Source organism: Ammospiza caudacuta, chromosome 9, assembly GCF_027887145.1.
Source record: "Ammospiza caudacuta isolate bAmmCau1 chromosome 9, bAmmCau1.pri, whole genome shotgun sequence".
Lineage (NCBI taxonomy): Eukaryota > Metazoa > Chordata > Aves > Passeriformes > Passerellidae > Ammospiza > Ammospiza caudacuta.
Window position 1 is genome coordinate 8,135,176 of NC_080601.1, and position 21,577 is coordinate 8,156,752.

At 44.3% G+C, this 21,577-nt stretch overlaps 1 protein-coding gene across 1 annotated transcript in view; it reads right to left on the reverse strand.

The window, feature by feature from the left end:
* The window catches only part of PCDH15 (protocadherin related 15), a 309,038-nt gene that overhangs the window by 268,559 nt on the left and 18,902 nt on the right, over positions 1–21,577 (reverse strand). The window lies entirely within an intron of this gene.

The following is a 21,577-nucleotide window of genomic DNA, read 5'->3' on the forward strand; positions in this document are numbered from 1 at the left end:
CTCAATAACTGTGCATTCACAGCCCTCCAAGTCATGAAAATGCAAGGTTCTGGCTTAAATCAGGTCTGATTTCCATAATTTCCCTGCAATAAAGTATTCATGGTATCCTTCCTGCTTTCAGGCACTTTGGAGGAGCAACTGTAGCAAAGAAATTGCACTGATTAAAATGAGGGTTCACTGCAAAAAGCCAGAGGGACCCAGGATTCAAAGGCATTGCCTGGGAAAAATGGGAATGATCCCGAAGGGTGGCCTTTTTTAAGGACACAGGCTGTTGGGTTGTATCCAGGAAAATTAAAAAAAAACACCACTAACACCACACCAGAAAAAACAATCAACAGAGTAAAATTAAAAACAAAGAAAATCAAACAAACATAAAAAAAATACAAAACAAATCAACAAGAAACCAAAAAGCAAGCAAACAACAACAACAACAAAAAACCCCACAAAAAAAAGAAACCCCCCCAAGAAAAATAAAAACCCAAACCAAAACCCCACAATCCTCTCCCTTCCCTCCCCACCAGGCCCCCAAAACAAACAAAACCCACCCAAATAAACAAAAAATTCCCCACCAAAATCCCCAAGACAAGTCTGGCTGAACTCCAGTGTACCCAGAGTACAGAAGATTAGATAGTTAAAGAAACTCTGGTTCATGGTTCCAATAAAAAGAATTAGCACAATTCTGCAGCCCAGAATTGAGCTATTAAAAATATTCATTCAAAATTAAAAAGTTTGGGATAAATACAATGGCAGGAGCATGGAATGAAAAGAGATTTTCAGCAATATAAACCGAGTTATTGTATAAAAAAATAGCTGTATTCATTAAAAATCAAATAAACTTGCAAAACAATTGTGTGCCAAGAGTTTGAGGAAAACCTGTGGGTTTTTTTCCACAGGGGAAGGAGAGCAAGTAGGGAAATGCAATAAATCAGACCGAGTGGCCCATATTTACTCAAGTATTTAAAGTTCCTAGGTGGTTGATAATATAAATAAAATATATGTATCTTGAGTTTGCTTGCAGGACAGCTTGCATGGGTGGGATTTCCAGGATGTCAGAGGTTTTTCCCAAATTCAGTGATTTTATCCTGAGGTTTATGAGGCTCCCTCACATCAAGTATAAATATATAAATATATTTCCCTTTGTCAAAGCCATGGATTGAAGGTGACTTTATTGGATTTTAATACCAATATGCTGGAGAAATAAAGGGCAGCAGCAAAACCATCTCAAATTCTACACTGAACACATTGCTCCACTCTTCATCCAGGGGTTAAGGATGCAGAGAGGCCTTTCCAAGCTTGAATTCCCCTCAGGTTGGACTCTTCCCAACCTACCCAGCAGCAGGATCTTGGTGCAGGCTGCACCAAGGAGAAACCTCAATATTGGCCATGAAAGAAGGGAAGCCCCAGCACAGATCTCATGGGACTGTTGGTTCCCATTTCAGACCAACATTTATCTTGACAGAGCAGCTCCAGGTCACAGAACCCAGGAACTCAAGCCATGCAAAGCACCCTCCTTCTTCCTTCTCTTCCCTTGCCCTTCTACAGCTGTTTCTGACCAAATTCCAGCAGGGAATTGTGGAGCCACAGAATTCTTCAGGTTGGCAAAGACCATTCAGGTCATGAAGTTCAAGCAGCACCACCACCGTGGTCACTACTAACCCATGTCCTGAAATGCCACATCCACACGTGCCTTGAACAATTCCAAGGATGAGATTCCACCACTGCCCCAGGGCAGCCCTTTCCAACCCTTTCCATGAAGGACCTGTCCATGAAGTGCTTTACAACCCTTTCCATGAAGTGCTTTCTACCCCTCTCCATGGACAACCTTTCCATCCGTCTCCATGGAGAACCTTTCCATGAAGTGCTCTACAACCCTTTCCATGAAGAACTTTTCCATGAAGTACTTTCCATCCCTTTCCATGAAGTGCTTTCCAACCCTTTCTATGAAGGACCTGTCCATGAAGTGCTTTCCAACCCTTTCCATGAAGGACCTTTCCATGAAGTGCTCTACAACCCTTTCCATGAAGAACCTTTCCATTAAGTGCTTTACAATCCTTTCCATGAAAAACCTTTCCATCCCTTTCCATGAAGTGCTTTCCAACCCTTTCCACGAAGAAACTTTCCTCAATATCCCATCTAAACCTCCCCCAGCATGACTTGAGGCCGTTTCCTCTCATCCTCTCAACTTATTCCCTGGGAGAAGAGATCCAGCTCCCCTCTCCTCACTATCAGCTTCTCTCAGGGAATTGTAGGGAACAACCTCAGAGAGAAGGCAGCAACCCTGACAGCTCAAATGGGAAGTTAGAGGCAGCTCAAAGGAGGATTCCAGACCCTTCCCAAAGGAACTATTTATTATTCCCATGTGAGAAGAGACCAGAACTTCTTCAAAGGGCTTTTTCCCCTCCCTTCTTCCCAAAATGTTCATTTGGTTACTGTTATGCAAACTTAGCACATTCCAAAGTCATTCTAGAATTTGCAACAGCACCTTCCCAAAAAACACAAAAATTACTTTTCTCGTTATACATTCCTGCTGACTACTTGGAAATCAAGGCTGTTTCCACATTACCCAAACAGATTTCAGTTAATCATCATTATAAAACCTCCTGGGAATTCTGGGGATAGGAATTTCTCAGTATTTCACCACTGTCTGCTCCCCTGTTAACAGAATTTCCTGAAGGAAGTGGGCTCAGCTGCTTTTCCACTCGAAGCAGTGCAATTCCATTAGGTGCTATTGACTCCAGCCTTTTACACCTCAAATCTCAGAATACAGAAATTCAGGAGACTCATGGTGTCTTCAGGTCAGTCTAAGTAAAAAATCCCATCCAAACAGAGATTTTAGGTGTTATCACACCTAAAAAGAAGTGCACAAACTCACTTCTGAGGCTTCTGATATTTGATTTTACAACCTTGAAAAACAAAATAAATCCAGCTCGCCAATCACGATGTTCTATTTTAGAAAGTTATTCAGAGCTCAGCTGACACCCTTGAGCGGAGTCTGCTCCTGAGAGATTTTTAGGATGGAATCTTGACAGATTTATTTTTGATTTTGATGAAATGTCAAGTTAAACCACAAGGATAGCAACACTGCTGCTCCCAGAATAAGCAACTCTCTATGCAACTGGACTACAACACAAGAAAAATCCTGATTTTTTCCTTCAATTCATACCAGAAAAAAAAAAAACAAATTACAAAAACAACCCCAAAACAAATAAAACTCCCAAAAGCCAGAAGTATAAAGTGCAGAAAATGACACTATTAAGTTCAAATGATTCTGTTAACTTGGAAATAGCTCAGAACAAATCACAATTTACCACAAAGTGCCAAAAGGTTGACAACCTCTAAGAAATAAGGTTGAACTCCAGCCAGGGCAAGGAAAAACTACGAATTGATGAGAGAAGGAGGATCTGTAAAACAAAGACGCACAAAATGTCTACAAGACTCAGTATTTTCCTGAAAAAAAAAAAAAATCTCATTTTAAGAGATGAAGGAAATTAATCTGAGTTATGACATCTAAGCACTTTGAATGTATTTAGAGGAACAAGAATATGACTTATATAGTAGATGAATAATAATAAGTAACTTCCAATTAATATTTCCTTTTAGTTTTGGTGTTACTACAGGTTTTAAAACTTTGCTTTCATTAGAAACTGGAACAGGGAGGAACATGGCATTGGTCAAAATAAAGAACCATTTTCTGTGCACCTTGTGCCAGGGCCTGCCCACACTCCCAATTCCTAATTCCCAATATCCCATCCATCCCTGCTCTCTGGCAGTGGGAGCCATTCCCTGTGTCCTGTCCCTCCATCCCTTGTCCCCAGTCCCTCTCCAGCTCTCCTGGAGCCCCTTCAGGCCCTGGCAGGGGCTCTGAGCTCTCCCTGGAGCCTTCTCCTCCCCAGGTGAGCACCCCCAGCTCTCCCAGCCTGGCTCCAGCCCTGCAGCAGCTCCAAGGCCTCCTCTGGGCTCATTCCAACAGCTCTACATCTTTTTTGACTACTTGAAATGAATCAGTGGGGGAAATAAAAGAAGAACATCTAAATTTTTGGCCAGATTTGCCATTGGCTCCCACACACAAGAACTGCAACATCCACACCCAATTCCATAGGAAACATGGACTGTGGGAGTGCCCACACCACCCAAACCGCCACCAGCAACAACTTCTGAGCGTTCTCCACAAGCAGCAAATCTGAAAACAATTTGGGGGCAAACACTTTGCAGTTCTTGCTCCTACAGTGGGTTCAAAGCCCTGACAAACTTCAACAGAAATCACTAAGTGAGCATTATTAATTCATTAGACACGTCAACAAATATTTGCTATTTAATGTATTTGTCAAAAACAGTGGTTCCTGAGACACTGCTGTGGCTGGATGAGTAACTCAGCATTTAAAAAAGAAATACCCATTTATATCTGTGCTATTATTTACTCAACAAGCCTGAACTCCTTCAAGCATCATGAGTGACCCACTTTGCTTATTGGGGATGCTCTTTGCACCTTACAATTGTGATAAATCTTTAAAAATATTTATTTTTTAAAGGTTGATGGGACTGAATTGCTTTAACACAGCAAAAAATTATAGTGGATGGGGATTTTTTATAAGATTCATCATTATTACTCATCAGCTGAATGCTCTTAAAGTTTGTAGACGTGAAACAGGGAGTGCGAGTTTTCTTATTCTGGAGAACTGGTGCCATAATAAATCAGAAATGCCAGTAAAACAGCAGGAAAAAGCTTCTTACAGAAGCCAAAAAGGAGAGGAACTTGCTTTAGAGCCTGACAAAGCTCCTGGGTTAAAGCTACAGTTCATTAAAAACTCTGTGTCCCAAATGTTTGATTTTTGCCACCCAAACAATTCTGTTGAAGTGCCAGCATGAGAAAAAGCTGCCGGAACATTATTTGACCACAAAAGAGACACACGCCAAAAAAACACTCCAAAATCTGTTTTGCCTCATAGTGCTGATAGTCACCTCACCTGGTATGGAATTCATCTCCATGAATTCCATGGAATATCTCAGGGGGGTTCCTTCTGATGAGCAGCTCCTGAGCCCCTCTCACTGGGGCTGGAAAAGATCCTCACCTGAGGCTTAACCACAAAATCAAACCCTAATTCCAGCTCAGGATATTCTGGAAAGGTGAATCTCATCCCACAAGGTCCCTCCCATACCCAAGCCCTTAGCCCCTCTCACTGGTGGGGCACATCTGCTGGACAACACCCTCACCTGAGGCTTACCCAAAAAATAAACCCTAAATCCAGCTCAGGGACCCCCTCTGGCAGCTTGGGACATCCTGGAAGGCTGAAGATCAGCTCACAGCCCTCTCCCATACCCTGAACCCCTCTCACTGGTGGGGCACATCTGCCAGGCTGGAGAACAGCCTCAGCTGGGCTTAACCATAAAAATAAACCCTAATACCAGCTCAGGGATCACCTCTGACAATAGTTCAGGACATTCTGGAAAGGTGAATCTCATCCCACAAGGTCCTTCCCACACTCAGACCCTGAGCCCCTCTCACTGGTGGGACACATCCTCTGGAAAACACCCTCACCTGTGGCTCAACCACAAAAATAAACCCTAAATCCAGCTCAGGGGAACCCCTCTGGCAGCTTGGGACATCCTGGAAGGCTGAAGATCAGCTCACAGCCCTCTCCCATACCCTGAACCCCTCTCACTGGTGGGGCACATCCAGAGCACATCTGCCAGGCTGGAGAACAGCCTCAGCTGGGCTTAACCATAAAAATAAACCCTAATACCAGCTCAGGGATCACCTCTGGTAGCTGAGGACATACTGGAGAGGTGAATCTCATCCCACAAGGTCCCTCCTATACCCATAGACTGAGCCCCTCTCACTGGGGCTGGAAAACACCCTCACCTGAGGCTTAACCACAAAAATAAACCTTAATTCCAGCTCAGGGCTCACCTCTGGTAGCTCAGGACAGTCTGGAAAGGTGAATCTTATCCCACAAGGTCCCTCTCATGCCCAGGCCCTGAGCCCCTCTCACTGGTGGGGCACATCTGCTAGAACACGTGGAGAACAGCCTCAGCTGGGCTTAACCACAAAACCAAACCCTAATTCCAGCTCAGCAATCACCTCTGGCAGCTTGGAGCATCCTGGAAGGGTGAAGATCAGCTCACAGCCCTCTCCCACACCCTGAACCCCTCTCACTGGTGGGGCACATCCAGAGCACATCTGCCAGGCTGGAGAACAGCCTCAGCTGGGCTTAACCACAAAACCAAACCCTAATTCCAGCTCAGCAGCTCAGCAATCACCTCTGGCAGCTTGGAGCATCCTGGAAGGCTGAAGATCAGCTCACAGCCCTCTCCCACACCCTGAACCCCTCTCACTGGTGGGGCACATCCAGAGCACATCTGCCAGGCTGGAGAACAGCCTCAGCTGGGCTTAACCACAAAACCAAACCCTAATTCCAGCTCAGGGATCACCTCTGGTAGTTTAGGACATTCTGGAAAGGTGAATCTCATCCCACAAGGTCCCTCTCATGCCCAGGCCCTGAGCCCCTCTCACTGGTGGGGCACATCCAGAGCACATCTGCTAGGACATGTGGACAACAGCCTCAGCTGGGCTTAACCACAAAACCAAACCCTAATTCCAGCTCAGGAGCTCAGCAATCACCTCTGGTAACTTGGAGCATCCTGGAAGGGTGAATATCATCCCACAGCCCCCCTCCCATGCCCAGTCCCATATCCCATCTCACAGCCCCCTCCAAGCAGGAGAAAAGCCAGGGAAGGAAGATTTCACCTCTGAGTTAAAACCAGTTCTGGCTCTGATTCAGCTGCAAGTGTGACTAACTCTGTTTGCTGAAGTCAAATATCTGCTTAAATGCTTTCCTGAAGAATTATTCAAGCATAAGCAAATATTTGGCTGTGCTGGTGCTACAGTGAATAATTTACAGTGCAAATCCAGCCCTTTTCTCCAGCTTTGGAGGTTCCAAAAATGCAAACACTACTCCAGGTTTTATTTCACTGACACTCCTTGAGCAATTAACACATGAGTATTTCAGCCTATGGACTCTTGGATTTACTCAATCCTGTTAAAGTGCTCTCATGCTCTGGGACTGGCACAGTTGAGTTGGATTTTATCATCCTCATCTCCTTGGATGAGACCTTTCAGGAACGTGAAGATTTTTGAGATGAAATTTCAAGATCAAACCTGCTCCCACCTCAATTCCCTTCTCCCAGCTGCAGGGTCTGTTCCACATAAATAAAGACATTTTAAAAGGTGGAATATTGATATTGGATCTCTCCCTTTTCCTTGTGTTACCAAGCTCTTGAGTTTTTTAGCCTCATTTGGAGGCAACATTTTTAGAAATGTTAGAACACAATGTTTTAGAAACACAAGAACAAGGGGAAAAAAAAGACAATTTTCTATGAGGATCTGAAGTAAAATTTCACCAGCAACTTGAAATTTCTCTGCATTTTCTCTATATCTACATTCAAATAATTCACCTTTAAACATTCCTGCTTGTCCCCATTCTTCTAAGGATAACTGGTTTTATTCCTTTCCTTGCCCCGCTCTTCAAGACTGTTATTTTCTGTGCCTGTCTTGCATAAATCACTCTCTAAGAGTTGATGAGATGCCACTGCAAGGCCAAAGTAAAGGCTCAAAAAAGTAATTTCAAATTCCAGTGAGAACACCACAGCTGTCCCTAGGCCTGGCTAGGAAAAAGTCAATGTAAAAGTCAATTAACAAGAAATTTTTACTTCAATGCAGAAATCTCTACGCTTATTTCAATTTTGCACCCCCAAAAACTCCAAAACAGCTATTTTCCTACATTTATAATTGTAATCACAATTACATTGTACAATTTTAAATTGATTACAATTATAATTGTAATCAGATGCAATTATAAAGTTCTTTATTTTCCATCTCTGTGTACCAATGGTGGTCATAAAATCCCAGGATGGTTTGGGCTGGAAGGGACCTTAAATCTCATCTCATTCCACCCCTGCTGTGGGCAGGGAAACCTTCCAGACCCTCCAAGAGCACTCTTCACCCTCCTGGCAGCAGAACATCCTACAGATGCTGATTTAAAAGGATTAAAACTATTTAATGCTGCTGATTGTCAGTGAACAAAGAAGACTGATAAATAGATGGAAGGTTTGCACAGAGAAAACTCAATTAAACTCACAGAAATTTAAAAGTTTTATGGGATAACTGAGGAAGGGAGAGAGAAGCACTTTTGTTTCCTGCTTCCATCACTAGCAGTGATTTATTTCCTGTCTTTTTAACAAGGAATGCAGCTATTGGATGGATTAACAGGATTACAGCTTCTCATCACTCATTCCTGTCCATAAAACTCTTTTTTCCATGTATTGTCAATTTATTTATTCTTGTTTCCAGCCCCCCTGTATGGATTTCACCTATAAAATGTTGTTTCCACAGAAGGTTTTGAGTCACAAAAGCTGTTTGGCTGTGCCACTGTTCATTTGAAATTCCTGCTGTGCAGATAAAACCTCCAGAAAGGAGAGAGAGCAAAGATATTCTAAACCTGATATCAGAGCCATAGACTTCAGCTGAAAAATAGCATTAACATAAAAAGATTAAAATAAATACAACCCATATTAGGCAGGAGCAGCTCAGTCCATTCTTCAACAACCTTGGCCTTCACAAAATATACCCACACAGCTAAAATTACACATTAAAGTGCTAATAATGAAAATATATAATTCGATAGAAAAGTCCAAAGATTTGTTTCATTGCTTTTACTGCAAGACAGGTATTGGATTCCATGCCAAAAACTTCCCCATTTCTCCCTTGCCAGAGCATTTTCTCTCCAAGGATCCTTCCCTGAGATTACAAAACATAAAGGAGAGAATCCAAGGGGTAAAATCTCTCTGACACTCTCTGGATTTTGTGGATCCCTGCCTTCCTTACAACACAGAACACAACTCAGAGCTCTCATCCACCCAGGCTGGCTATTCCAAGACACTTGGCCTCCAAATCTCCCAAGGAAATCCTTGTCTTCCACCCTTCCAGACTCTCAGAAATGCTCCTGCCCACTACTGAATGAAGGAACTGATGTGGCATTTCCAGCTTTTTCTGTTCTGCTGGATCTGTGGGTGATTCAGGTGTTCAGCTGGGGTGTGCCCACATGCTGGGACACTGGGATGGGCACAGGGCACTCATCCAGGGACAGCTGGCACTGAGTGCCCACCAGAGCTGCTGGGGATGGATTTAAACACACACAGGTAGTGTTTGATCTGCTCAAGTATCTCCTTGGTGAAATATTCAGCAAGAAATGGCTTCTGAGGAACAGAAGAGAGGTAAAGATAGGATCTTACAAGATGTTGTGGACACAGGAAAGTTAGGGGAATGACTTTGGGAAAAGTGCAAACATAGGGATCTTCAGATGGTTCCTGGCTGCTACAGGGAGAGTTTTCAGGCTGGAGGTAGGCTACGCATGCCAGGGATTACTGCTATAAAAATGGTTTGGGTTGGCAGAGACTTTGTAGATCATCTCATCCATCCCCTCATCCATGGGCAGGGACAACTGTTCCTCCCTGCTCAGACCCTGCTGAGCTGAGCCAAAACTCAGCCCACAAAATTCTCTTCTTGTTCAACTCAGCCCTGGCTGTGAATCCCAGGATGGTTTGGGATGGAAGGGACGTTAAAGTCCATCCACTCCCACCCTTGCTATGGGCAGGGACACCTTCCACTGTCCCAGGCTGCTCCAAGCCCCAAAGTCCAGCCTGGCCTTGGGCACTGCCAGGGATCCAGGGGCAGCCACAGCTGCTCTGGGCACCCTGTGCCAGGGCCTGCCCACCCTCACAGGGAGGAATTTCTTGCATCTATTTCTCCAAGATTTCTCCTCTGGTAGTGGGAGGCCATTATCCCTTGTCCTGACACTCCATCCCTTGCCCAAAATCTCTTCCCATGTTTTCTGTATCTTTTTCAGGCCCTGCAAGGCCACAGTTTGGTCACAGCAGAGCTTCTCCTGTCCAGGTGAGCCCCCCCAGCTGTGCCAGCCTTTCCTCCCAGCAGAGCTGCTCCATCCCTCTGCCCATGCTGGTGCCTGCCCTGGGCTCTCTGCAGCAGCTCCAGGTCCCTCCTGTGCTGGGGCAGCTCTGCAGGTGGGGTCTCACCTGAGCCCAGGGCACAGGGGCAGAATCCCCCCTGCCCTGCTGCCCACGCTGGGGCTCAGCCCAGGACTGGGTTAAGAACCAGGGAAATCCAGGGAAAAGCACTGCACCTCACCCCAGTGCTGTGCAACAGAGAATTCCACACCAGCACCAGCAAACTTTGAGCTGGAGGGAACAGCCACAGGGAAGTGATGCACAAGAACCTCAATCCTACATTTCAAATGGCTCCAGCAAATTTTCCTGAGTGTAAATGCAGCACATCCCTCAGAATGGGTTAAAGGAGTTTTGTTGGACATGAAACATTTCATTATTTATTTAGACATTTGACTCACAGGGCTTGTGCTGGTGGTTATTTCTAAAAGATCAGCCAAATGGGTTCACAAATGTTTGTATTAAGGAAACCATTAAGATATCCAAGTAACAGTCAGATCATTGAAGGAAATCCAGGAATACCACCAAAACCAGAGCTTAACAACCCAGCAATAACACATCACTCAAATGGATGTTTTAAAAGTGGGCTATTTTCAAATCTCAAAAGCTGTCAAAGTAAATAAGATTGTTTCACCAATTTCCTGTAACATTTCATAAAGGAAAAAAAGAACATTGTTTTCTGACAGTCCTTAAATGAACAGTACCCTTACACTCACACAAGGTCACAAGTTTGTCTCTGACTGAGGCCAGATGTGGGAGAATGGACAAAAGCAAACAAGGAAATGCACTCAAAGATTCAGGGATCACTCCAGGAATGGACAGCCCACACACATCCACAGGTTCCTGATAACATTCCCCCCTCTTCCACTCACTTTGCATCACCCTACTTGATATTTTCATTGGTACTGAGCTGACATTTCCATGAATCCAATGTGTAACCTGGTGTTGAGAAGACATTAGGTTGAGCTGGTGACATTGAATAGACTGGAGACAGCCAGCACATCATGGACACTCAGAGACCTCCTCATGGCACATCAGTGAGGCACCACATTCCTGCCAGGGCATTGTCACAAGTTCAGGCATCAGATCTCAACCTCTGAGGCTGGAGAAGAAGCTTGGATAAAGGTCTGGAATGCCAGGATGAGGCAGAATGGCTTTAAACTGCCAGAGGGCAGGGCTGGATGGGATATTGGGAATTAGGAATTGTTCCCTGTGAGGGTGGGCAGGCCCTGGCACAGGGTGCCCAGAGCAGCTGTGGCTGCCCCTGCATCCCTGGCAGTGCCCAAGGCCAGGCTGGACTTTGGGGCTTGGAGCAGCCTGGGACAGTGAAAGGTGTCCCTGCCATGGCAGAGGCGGCACTGGATGGGCTTTAAGGTCCCTTCCCACCCAAACCATTCTGATAATAAACAAAGTTTCACGAAGGAGGGAAGAGACCTCTTTTACCTACAGCAATATAAACTGGCCCAGGGTTCAGCAGCAAAGACATAAGGATAAAAATTCCTCACCAACAGACAGGAACACAGAGGAGAGGGCACCCAAGGCATTCAGAGGGAAGGAAAACAGAAGACAAAGTTCATGATGGGCAGTTGGGCCATGATGCCCTAAGTTTTAGCTTTTATATTTTTCAGATTCTGTGCTGCTTTAGTGTGCAGTTCTGAGCTTCACATTAAGGGATGGCAAGCTCTCTGCACAGAGCAGGGAGACAAAACAATTCCTGCTCTAGCTGGGGACCAAGGACAACTGCTACAAGCTCCATGCCCAAAAAGTATAAACAATGATGAAGAGAGAAAAACAAGCAGGATGGGACTTCATAACCTGAAGCTGTAATTGGACAATTAACTCCAAGATGCAGATGGAGCAGAATTGATAAAAGTGAGAGACCCCATGACCAGGTGACCATTTTGTGCCCATTTTGGTTCACCTTGGGTGCAGCCCTGGCTGGGCTCTTGTGCTGCCCAAGGTGGATCCATGGAGGCCTTTTAATAAATCCCTGTTTTATTCTTTAACTCTGTTCTAGGGCAGCCTTCTCATGGCTTTCCTTTTCCACGAAGAGTGAGCAATGCCAATCCATCCTGGAAGCTGCTCTGTCCACACTTCAAGAAGGAATTTTAGCACAGTGGTGAACCTGAGAGGTGCCAGTGTGGCTGTAATGTCACCAAACAGGTGACACCCAGCACAGATTCCTGCTCACTGCTGAAGGCAGGGAAGGGGAACAGACTTGGAAGTCATGATATTCCTACAGGAGAGAGGGTCAATTTGTGGACATGATCCTGAGACAGCTCCTCTGAAGAAAGGGGAAGAGGCATTCCTGTGGTTTGCAGCAGAAAGGTATCTACAGGTCAGCAGTGCTCAGTGAGGGGTCCCCTCCTGGGGCTGTGTCCACAGTGTCCTGAGGCTGCCAGGATGGGGAGGTGTCACAGACATCTTTTATGAAAAATCCTTTCTTTAGGATTTTTCCTCCTGGGAAGCTGGGAGGCCTCAGGAACAAAATGCAAACAATTATTATCTGCTGCTGTGGAATGCAACAGGTGCATCTGTGATTGATCTCAGGGTTGTTTTTAATTAATGGCCAACCACAGTCCAGCTGTCCAGACTGTCTCAGTCAGTCACAAGCCTTTGGTAACATTCTTTTTCTATTCTTAGCCAGCCTTCTGATGAAATCCTTTCTTCTATTCTTTTAGTATAGTTTTAATATAATATATATAACAAAATAATAAATCAAGCCTTCTGAAATATGGAGTCAGATCCTCATCTCTTCCCTCATCCTCAGACCCCTGTGAACACTGTCACAGGGAGGGACAAAAAAGGCCCTGGCAGCAAGAACACAACAACAGAATTACAAGAAACATTCATTCTGAAGATAAAATGTGAAGATAAAACGAGTTTTCATTCAGTGTCAGAAGAGATGCCTTTCAACCCAGGTATGTATTCTGTGGGATTGGCAGCAGGTCTGAGATTTGGGGTACTTTGAATCTGTTCCCTCAATTTTTGTGGCTTTTCTCCTGAAATGTGTAAAGAGAGATGGAAGAGAAAGGAAAGCCCTGTGGGGTGTGAGGTTGGCTGTCCAAAATAAAAGGCTGAACTGCAGGAAACACCATTTTGGTGCAATTCAGTTGTAAAAACAAGAGCAAACCACGAACTAAAGGCCAGATGAGCTGGCCCACGCACTTTCCTACTGCTGGGTGAGGAGGGGAAGGTGTCAGAGTGTGGAATTAAATGCCAGGTGAAAGTCTGCCAGCTCCAGAGTTCAGCCCTGGCTACAAACAGAGGGTTGTCAGCAGCTCTGTGAGGATCTAAATGCACTGAATACCTGGGCAGCTCGGGAAAGGAATCTTCATTTGGCTAAAAAGGCACACTGGGACAAATAAGATATTCATGTATGCGGAGAGGGATTGGGAATTTGTCAGCTTTTCAGCTATTTTCCCTTCTGAGGAGGAGGCACAGGGAGAGGCTGTGGCTACAGAGCTGAAGTAAACAAAATGCTGGGGAGCATTAGGAGGGAGAGCAAGAGGGACTAAATTAGAATGACATTATATAGGACAATAGGAAACCCCTGGAGCATTAAACAAAGAGTTTGCTGCCATCATTTCAAAAAAGAGACACCAGAGAAGGACAAGGGCTCAGGAAGGACACTGGGTGACCTTGCGCTCCTCTATCAAACATAAGAAAGCCAAAAAAATACAACCCTACCTCAGAAATCAGACTGGTTTGGACTGGAAGGGTTATCAAAATCCATCCAGTTCCACATTCCACTGTCCCAGGATGCTCCAAGCGCCAAAGTCCAGCCTGGCCTTGGACACCTCCAGGGGCAGCCCCAGCTGCTCTGGGCACCCTGTGCCAGGGCCTGCCCACCCTGCCAGGGAACAATTCCTAATTCCCAATATCTCATCCAGCCCTGCCCTTTGGCAGTTTAAAACATAGAAAAGACAAATTCCCAATGATTCCTTGCTGCAAGAAAGGGACATTACAGACATCAAGTAAAATCTTGATCAGCAAAGCTGCTGTAGCAACAAATTTTTCCCATGACACTGTAATATTTCTGTCCTAGAGGAATACAGACAGGAATAAAAGCAAGAACACACACAAAGAAATCTCTCTCATGCCAGCTAAACACTCGGGCTTTTTCAGGAAATCATCAGAACAGAGAAAACACTCTAGTCCCAGTTGTTTCCTCTCCAAACAACAATAGCTTTAATTATGCAGATTAAAACAAGGACATCCCATGCTTCAGGGCTTTTGCAAACTGCCTGCAGGAGCCACCAGGGAGCCCCCAGGTAGTGCTGTGCACCTCACCTCAGGTAGAGGGTTCAGGGACACATTTCCTCTCTCCAAAACATGCAGTGAATCAGAGGAATGTCTGCTGAACAGAACAGATTAATGGCTTCATTCTGTTGCTAATTGATATGCTCTATTTTGCCCCCCAGCTGTGTGATATAAACTGAGTAAAACATATAAAAGCCCATAAATGAAGTGTGAGTTTGCTCACAATTCTCTCTACACTTGTTCCAAGCTAAACTGTCTGGAGTAAGAAATTTACTTCACCTAATTTGAATTTTACTCCTTTGCCATCATTTTGGTCCTCAGCACACAACAGAGAAGAGGGAAAGTTCTACCCCCTGAGAGCATAAGGCAGTCAGGTTTTGGGAAATTTGGGCTTAAATCCAGCTGTTTCAACAATGTCCTGATTCCAAAAGTGACAGCACAACCCAGGAGGGACCTTGTGGCTCTGCACAACTCCCTGCCAGGAGGGGACAGCCAGGGGGGGTCGGGCTGTGCTGCCAGGGAACAGGGACAGGACAAGGGGAAAGGGCCTCAGGCTGGGCCAGGGGAGGCTCAGCTGGGACAGCAGCAGCAATTTCTGCATGCAAAGGGTCAATTAGTTCTTATCTATGTCACAGTCTCACAAACCCTGAGTTCTACAGCACTTCACTCTAACAAACTAAAAATGGAGCTCCATCTCTCTCTCTGCAAGGCCTTTTAAGGATAAACTGTCCAATTAAGAAATGACACCTGAATTATTTTTACTTTTATCCCAATAACCAACCACCCATGGCCTGCAATGTGGACTCTTTTATATCCAATTGCACAAAACCACCCAAACCCATGGAGAAGAAGGTGAAGAAGAAGGACCAGCCTTCACCTTAAAACCTCCATATTGTTTATATATATTGCTGTATTGTAAAACCTTAAACTCTAAGTTTCCCACCATTTCGTATTCCACTTCTATTCAAACTCCACACCCACAATCCCAGTTCTGTCATTCCATTTTGGAATTCCATTCCAGGTCTTGGCAGGGGCTGCCCAGGGAGCTTTGCAGTGCCCAGCCCTGCAGGTGTCCCAGGCAGGGCTGGAGGTGGCACTCAGTGCTCTGGGCTGGGCACAAGGTGGGCACTGGGCACAGCTGGGACTCCAGGGGCTGGCAGGGATTTTCCAGCCTCAGGGATCCTGGGATATGTCACAGAAGTGAAAAGAGCTTTTTCCTGGAGCTGACTCCTGATTCACACAACTGATGTGAGGCATTCCTCCCCAGGGGGGAAAAACTGGGGAGAAAAATAATCTTTCAAGACAAAATATCCTGATAACAATAAGATGTTTAGCCTTGGAGAGAAGCCATCAAAATCAAGGCACAATCTTGAGAGACCTTTGGGAAATTATCCAAAATAGGATCCAGACAGAAGTAGTGCCACTTGACCTGAGGGGAAAGTCTGAGGAGACACAAAGAAGTAGAGAACATCACAGTAATGACATCAATGCCTCACCCTGGTTCTGAAGTTTAACTTTTCAAAGCTTTCTCATTAATTGCCTCTTGAGGGAATCAGATGGTTTTAAACTTGGTAGGAGCAGATTTCTTTAAGACCTACAGCACCACATGCCAGGAGTTTAGGATCTGTTACACCACTTTGAGAGGTCAAGGGGGAAAGGAAGAAATCAAAGTAAAAATGAGAGCAAGGCTGTGAAAAAAAATGAAAAAAGTTCATGAGAAGGCATCTTTGGATAAACCTCAGAGGCCTCTTGGATGGATGGGAGGGCAGCAGCTCTTCCAAATTCCCCTCAAGAGGCAGATTTACCCTGGAACAAGACCTGGATTTACTCTGGAACAACTTCCACCTCCTGCTAACAAGGTGGCCATAAATCACCTCAGCACAGGAGACCTCAATCATTGCTGTAAACAACATTACCCTTGTATTGAAATTAATCTATAGATGGCTCCTGTGAGGATGTTTCTCCACTCTTGGAATTGAAAGTGTTTTCCAAGTTCTGTTGAGTTCCTCCTCAAATCTTTTATGCATGAACCATTTTCCTGATGCTTTAATCATCATTTACACCTTTCCAGAACAAATGCAGAGATGCAGAAACACAAGCCCACATCTTTAGTTATCACTTAGAGTGCAATCATGAACACCCCACGTGGCTGCAAACACAGCTGATGCAGGCAGATTGCAAAATCTGGCTCAGCAGATGTCCCACCAGGAAACCCTCAGGGCACTGGGGAGTTATGGAAGTGAATGTTGGGTTTCTGTGCTCAAATCCCCTTTTAGGAATAAAATCCTAGTGTTTCTGTTTTGGGCCCTTCAATTTAAGTCTTGTTTTTGAACAGACGCTCACAGGGAAAGGCTTTTTCCCAGCTGAGCACTGCAATTTTTATCACATTTATGACTTTTAATCACAAGACATGTTAAGTGTTCTACAGGTAGAGTGAAGCTCATCCCAAACCCCACCATTTTATAACAGAAAACCAGGAAATCCATCAATGTCACACAACTGCTCTTTGGAAATGTACTCCACTTCCAGCAGCACTGGAATTGCCTAAAGAATTTGAGATTGAAGGATTTTTAAAAGATACATTTAAATGTTTGTCTTTTTTTGTCCCAAACATAAATATTCCCCAAAGTCTCCTGAAAAGCAGGCTGCCCAATATGGAAAATTTCAGCCAAAAATGTTAATCAATACTTGAAACAAAGTATTCTGCTCAGGATATTGTACCAGCTCCGCTCCAAACTGGAAGTTTAACAAGATTTGGAATTTTCAAATTCATTAGGAACACAAAATGACCCAACTGCTCTATTTCTTAGTGACTGCTCTAGATTTCTGTCCAACTCATATTAATAACTATGCCTCTAAATTAATGAATTCTCCTTCTAAATTCTTGAAAGGAGGAAGTAGGGCTCAAAGATTTTGGGGTTGATATCTTGCTTTCTTAATGGGAATTATAAAATCATACAATGGATTGGGAAAAATCTTTTATATCATCTAATCCCAGCACCAGCTTTTCAGGTTTTCAGCCACTTGAGAATTGGGCTCATGTAAGGAATGACCAGAATCACTCTCCAAAAATATTTATGGGGTACAAAATTCTGAGAATTAAAGCTTTCCTGGATGATCAAAAGGAGCTGAAGAGCAAAGTTTCCAACACTGCTGAATTCATCACATCTTCCCTCTATTTTTCACCAGAACACCAAATCCTTGTCCTACCTGTATAAACTGGAATTAATTAATATTTGTGCCTCCCTTTCCTCATGCTGAGTTCTATAGAAATGGGTATTTATAAAAGGATTTTCCCCCTTTCTTGGAGATGGCACAGAAGGTTTCTGATACCAAAGAGCCCAAAGTCATGGAGACCTGGCACAAAGCCCAGGTCAGGTCAGTGGACTGATGGTGAAAATGGGAAGCAGAGCGCAAAAAAATCCTTGTTAAAGTCAAGGGAAGAGCAGGACAGGGAAGCCCGGGGAGCTGGGCAGGACAAGCTGCACTCCAACCCAAGGATCAGTGACAGCAATTTTAGGATATTCACAGAAAAGGCCTCTGAGTGGATGGGATCTTTACTGCCTTGGAAGGCTTTGTTTGCAGGCTTTGCCAGGCAATAAATTGATTTAGCAAAATGGCAGGGTGGAGGGAGGAGGCAAGAAACAGGAGGTGAATTCCTCCCAGAAGAACATCAACTCTCTGACTGTTCTGCAAAAGGCAGCTGAAGGATTTACTGATCTGCTGGAGTATTTAATGAAATTATTCTCCTGAGCACAGCTTTTATGAGCTGGATCATTGCTATCTCTCCCCCAATAACTCACTCCCTTCTCATTATGCAAAAAAACTTGACAGAAATACCTCAACACTCATCATTCCAATCACTCGTGCCACTGCTGTTTAAAAATCATCTTACACTGCCACTTCCGCTCATTCCATGGCATAATTCAGCACAACACTGCTAAAACCCAATTCAGAGTGTCCCAAAACACAGAGTAATTCTGGTTTGTGGCAGAACACCAAACCCATTCCTATTTCATATCAAAGTTTTGTCTGAAGTTAATTAAATGGCCAATCTGACCATAAATCTGGTATTAAAACTAAATTCTCTTCGCCATTTAAAAAAGCCTAACAAATGGATGAATTGCAAAACAGAAGGTGGGATCTCTGAAAAACAATTGAAACTTCATTCCTACTTCAGAGGAGGCAAAGAAAAATAAAGATTCTAGAATCAGTTGGCTACTATGAACTTCCTTCATACATAAGAGCCTCTTACATTTGAAAAAAGAAATGCAATACAGAAAAAATTTGGCTTTATTTCCAAAAATTTGTTGACTTCACCTGTGTTAGAAGTAAGAATAGGGAAGAGGCAGAAAACTCTCAGATTTTAGTTTCCACACTCCACTACTGATCCTACAATAGGACAGGTAACAATAGCCTTGTTCTAAGATCTGTGAGAGAAGTTTCTTATCTAGGTGTACGAAAAAGAAAAAAGAAAGCCACCTTCTAAGAATGAAATTACCCATGAAATCTTTTTTCATCCTTATAAAGACGAAAGGTCATCAGTTAGGACAAAGCTGTGGCTGACCAGGCATCTAAACAGAGAGATCATTAAGATTGCAAAACAAAGATGAAAAAAAAAAAAAGAAAAAATCCTAGTAACAACTTATTTAATGTATTGATAGCTCAGTGTCTGCATTGGAAAAGGTGGGAATTATCTATCCTTGCTCCCCCTTCCCCTCAGTCACTACACAGTTCCATGACATCCTTCTTCTGTCCTTCCTTTTCCATGAAGTTCTGAAATCACTTAGTTATTCTTCAGAGAAGAATTATTTACAGTCCTGTAATTAAATCTCTGCTGAATTTCCCCTGGATTTCATGAAATCTTAACAATGGTGGGAAGTGTGGGACTAATTCCCAGAGAAAACGAACACAAGGTTTTTCCACCTCCTGTGTTTCTGTGGAGAAATTGAAAAGTCTTTTAATGCAGTCCAAATGTTTAAGGAAAAGAGAAACTCCCAACGTTTCATCACTGCTCCAGGTTCATCTCTTCATGAACTCACCTCTGTGAGCTTTCCCAGGGAAACCATTCCTGCATTTCCTCTCATCTTGCAACAGTGCCCTGCACCTTTCAGAGATGGGAAAAGCAGTTTCTCTCCTCACCACCCACCAGGAGAGGACATGAATCCCAGCAGGAATGCTGAGGACAAACCAACCACAATGGATCATGTCCCTGTCTAATAATTCCAAGAGCTAAATCTCTCCATCAGCCTCACTCATCACTGGGATGCAACAAGAGCAAAAGTTTCTTGGGTAGAAAGAGGTTTTTTAAGTCAGCTTTTAACAGTTAAAGGCTATCAGGATATTCTTCAATGAACACAAATTATTTGTCTTTCCACAGAGTAGTCATTTCCACACCTGTGCTCCCAAACAAGAGCAGAACCCCTGGATTCCCCATTTAGGTGAAGCTCATGGTCAGGGTTGTGTGCAAACATCATCAAGACTGGCTTCCATAAATTAAACCACAGGAAAAAGAAGCAGAAAACACAAAAAATAAAGGAAAATCAAAATATTGCAAAACCATGCTCAGCTAAGCTCTGCCATTGCTGTTACTCCTTAGGTCTGAGTTCTGACCAAAACCCAGTCTTCAGGGAAAAAAAAAAACAAAAAAACAAAAAAACAAAAACACAACCCAGCAGCCTGCCCTTTCCTCAAAAATTCCACGATTTCACAAGAGATGATGAACCAAAAGCTATACAGAAGTTTGGGAGATAGCAACATACATGGGAGGGAAAGAAAATATTTATATACCCTGGCATGACAAAAAAAAAAAAGTATTTTTAAAACCAGCATTCAATAAAGCACAACAACTGCATTTGCTAAACCAAATCCCAAGTCCTGCTGGGCAGACATATGGTACATAATAAACCCAAAATTGGTTAGAACTGCTGAAATACTATTGGATAAATGAAATTATTTTCTAACAATACTTAGCTACTGGGAACAGCTCCTGCCTTCATACACCAATTACTGCTTAATTACTGTCAGGCCACACTTCCTAAAGGAACAGCAGAAGGGAATTTATGGCACCAGTAAAGGAAACGTCTGGTACGTCAGGAGGAAGAATCATTATTGTTTGGTACAAACTGGTTTCTAATTCAATGGGCCTTGGACACTGCCAGGGATCCAGGGGATCCTCCAGCAGTGGGAGCCATTCCCTGTGTCCTGTCCCTCCATCCCATGTCCAGAATCTCTGTCCATGTTTCCTGTAGCTCCTTCAGGCCCTGCAAGGCCACAGTTTGGTCACCCCAGAGCTTCTCCTGTCCAGGTGAGCCCCCCCAGCTGTGCCAGCCTTTCCTCCCAGCAGAGCTGCTCCATCCCTCTGCCCATGCTGGTGCCTGCCCTGGGCTCTCTGCAGCAGCTCCAGGTCCCTCCTGTGCTGGGGCAGCTCTGCAGGTGGGGTCTCACCTGAGCCCAGGGCACAGGGGCAGAATCCCCCCCTGCCCTGCTGCCCACGCTGGGGCTCAGCCCAGGGCACGGGGGGGTTCTGGCTCCCAGCTCTCACCCCCAGCACCCCCAGGGCTGCTCATCCCCAGCCTGGATCCATCCTGGATGTTGTTCTGACCCAAGGGCAGCACCAGCACCTGGCTTTATTAAACCCCTGAAATCCCCATGGGCCAGTTCTGGAACTTGTCCAAGTCCCCCTGGATGTTTGGGGGATCATTTCACAGTCATCTCACACAATGTACAGAAGAAACAAAATGAGTGTTTCCACATCCAGAGGTTCCCAATTATTTTAATCCCTCCTCCCCAACAGAAGGGCATAAATCAGGCTGCTCATAAATTTCTGCTCCACTGAGTTTGCAATACAAAAGCAGTTTCTTCCCTAGGGACAAAGAGAAGTAGCAGCATTTCAGAATTCCACCATTTCTGGGAGCAGGCCTGTTTCCAAAAAAAACCAGAAAACAAAATACAGTATTTGGAATACTTGAGTAGCTAAAAAAAGTAAAATAAAATATCCTCCTCAAATGCTTTTCAGCACTCTCTGCTCTGGTTCTGCTACTCTTTTCCACCTCATAGTAGGATACACCCCATTTCCTACCTGAAGGGCAAGAAAATGGAAGTTTGCTGAAAGCCAGAGCAGAGGAAAAACTCCTCATCCATTTCCACTCAGGGCTGTCTGCTGCAAAGCCCCAGGCTTCAAGGACAGTCAGGCATTTAAGGAAAAATGTCTTCATTTTTGTTCCTCAGCCCATTTGAAGCACATGTGATAAATCTGCAGAACAGCTTGCCAGGTGCTCATTCTAAGGAGGAAGAA